Below are 3077 nucleotides of genomic sequence, written 5' to 3' on the forward strand. Positions count from 1 at the left end.
GGTACTGGTACTATTTGTGTAGATAGTAGTCCATGCATTGATAATGTTTTATTGGTAGACGGCTTAACACATAACTTATTGTCTATAAGTCAATTAGCTGACAAGGGTTATGATGTTATATTCAATCAAAAGTCCTGCCGGGCTGTAAGTCAGATCGATGGCTCTGTTCTGTTTAACAGCAAGAGGAAGAACAACATTTATAAGATCAGATTATCTGAGTTGGAGGCTCAGAATGTGAAGTGCCTTCTGTCTGTTAATGAAGAGCAGTGGGTATGGCATAGACGGTTAGGGCATGCCAGTATGAGAAAGATTTCTCAGCTGAGCAAGCTAAACCTTGTCAGGGGCTTACCCAATCTGAAGTTCGCTTCAGACGCTCTTTGTGAAGCATGTCAGAAAGGCAAATTCACAAAAGTCCCTTTCAAGGCAAAGAATGTTGTCTCAACCTCAAGGCCGTTAGAACTTCTGCATATCGACCTGTTTGGACCAGTGAAAACTGAGTCTATAGGTGGCAAGAGATATGGGATGGTTATCGTTGATGACTATAGCCGCTGGACATGGGTAAAGTTTCTAACCCGCAAGGATGAGTCTCATGCTGTGTTCTCTACCTTCATTGCTCAAGTGCAAAACGAGAAGGCTTGTAGAATTGTGCGTGTCAGAAGTGACCATGGTGGAGAGTTTGAGAATGACAAGTTTGAGAGTCTGTTTGATTCCTATGGAATTACACATGATTTCTCTTGTCCCAGAACTCCTCAACAAAATGGTGTTGTTGAGAGGAAGAACAGAACTCTTCAGGAGATGGCTAGAACCATGCTCCAAGAAACTGGCATGGCAAAGCACTTTTGGGCAGAGGCAGTAAATACAGCATGTTACATTCAGAACAGAATCTCTGTGAGACCAATTCTGAATAAGACTCCTTATGAATTGTGGAAGAACATAAAACCCAACATTTCTTATTTTCATCCTTTTGGCTGTGTTTGTTATGTTCTCAATACTAAGGATAGATTGCATAAATTTGATGCTAAATCTTCTAAGTGTCTATTACTTGGTTATTCTGATAGATCTAAAGGTTTTAGATTTTATAATACTGATGCTAAGACTATTGAAGAATCTATTCATGTTAGATTTGATGATAAGCTTGACTCTGACCAGTCAAAGCTAGTTGAAAAGTTTGCAGATTTAAGCATTAATGTTTCTGACAAAGGCAAAGCTCCAGAGGAAGTTGAGCCAGAGGAAGATGAACCAGAGGAAGAAGCTGGTCCCTCTAACTCACAAACTCTGAAGAAGAGCAGAATCACTGCAGCTCATCCTAAGGAATTGATTCTGGGCAACAAAGATGAACCAGTCAGAACCAGATCCGCCTTCAGACCCTCTGAAGAGACCTTGCTGAGTCTGAAAGGATTGGTGTCCTTAATTGAACCCAAGTCCATAGATGAAGCTCTTCAGGACAAGGATTGGATTCTGGCCATGGAAGAAGAATTGAATCAATTTTCCAAGAACGATGTTTGGAGCTTAGTGAAGAAGCCTGAGAATGTCCATGTTATTGGAACAAAATGGGTATTCAGAAACAAGCTAAATGAGAAAGGAGATGTAGTCAGAAACAAGGCAAGGCTAGTTGCTCAAGGCTACAGCCAGCAGGAAGGAATAGACTACACTGAAACATTTGCTCCAGTAGCAAGACTGGAGGCAATCAGACTATTGATTTCTTTCTCAGTAAATCACAACATAGTTCTACATCAGATGGACGTAAAGAGTGCCTTCCTAAATGGTTATATCTCAGAGGAAGTCTATGTTCATCAACCCCCAGGTTTTGAAGATGAAAAGAAACCAGACCATGTGTTCAAATTGAAGAAATCACTCTACGGTCTGAAGCAAGCTCCCAGAGCATGGTATGAGAGACTTAGCTCATTCCTTCTGGAGAATGAGTTTGTAAGGGGTAAAGTAGATACAACTCTCTTTTGCAAGACTTATAAAGATGATATCTTAATTGTGCAAATTTATGTTGATGATATTATATTTGGTTCTGCTAATCAATCTCTATGCAAAGAATTTTCTGAGATGATGCAGGCTGAATTTGAGATGAGTATGATGGGAGAATTAAAGTACTTTCTGGGAATACAAGTTGATCAAACACCAGAAGGAACATATATCCATCAGAGCAAGTACACTAAGGAACTTCTGAAGAAGTTCAATATGCTGGAATCTACAGTGGCCAAGACTCCAATGCATCCAACATGCATTCTGGAAAAAGAAGATATAAGTGGTAAAGTATGTCAGAAGCTCTATCGTGGCATGATAGGTTCACTTCTGTACTTAACTGCATCTAGGCCAGACATATTATTTAGTGTTCATTTATGTGCTCGTTTCCAATCAGATCCAAGGGAAACCCACTTAACTGCTGTTAAGAGGATCCTAAGGTATCTGAAAGGCACCACTAACCTTGGCTTGATGTATAAGAAAACATCAGAGTATAAGCTTTCAGGTTATTGTGATGCTGATTATGCTGGAGATAGAACAGAGAGAAAAAGTACTTCTGGAAATTGTCCAATTTCTGGGAAGCAATCTAGTCTCATGGGCAAGCAAGAGGCAATCAACCATTGCTCTATCAACTGCAGAGGCAGAATATATCTCAGCAGCAATATGCAGCACTCAGATGCTCTGGATGAAACATCAGCTGGAGGATTATCAGATCCTTGAGAGCAATATCCCAATCTATTGTGATAACACTGCTGCAATTTCGTTGAGCAAGAATCCTATCTTGCATTCAAGGGCAAAGCACATTGAGGTAAAGTATCACTTCATTAGAGATTATGTACAGAAGGGCGTACTTCTTCTGAAGTTTGTTGATACTGACCATCAATGGGCAGATATCTTTACAAAGCCCTTAGCTGAGATAGATTTAATTTTATTCTGAAAAATCTAAACATGGACTTTTGTCCAGAGTGAAGATGGATCAGAACCTCTGACTATGATACTTCTTGATCAGAAGATGTCTAGTCCAGAAGGTAACTTCAGAGTGTGTGTGCCCACTACTGACTCTGATGAGACAACAACACGTGTTCAGAATTTCTGATGCATAG

Source organism: Lotus japonicus, chromosome 6 (assembly GCF_012489685.1).
Source record: "Lotus japonicus ecotype B-129 chromosome 6, LjGifu_v1.2".
In the NCBI taxonomy this organism is placed as follows: domain Eukaryota; kingdom Viridiplantae; phylum Streptophyta; class Magnoliopsida; order Fabales; family Fabaceae; genus Lotus; species Lotus japonicus.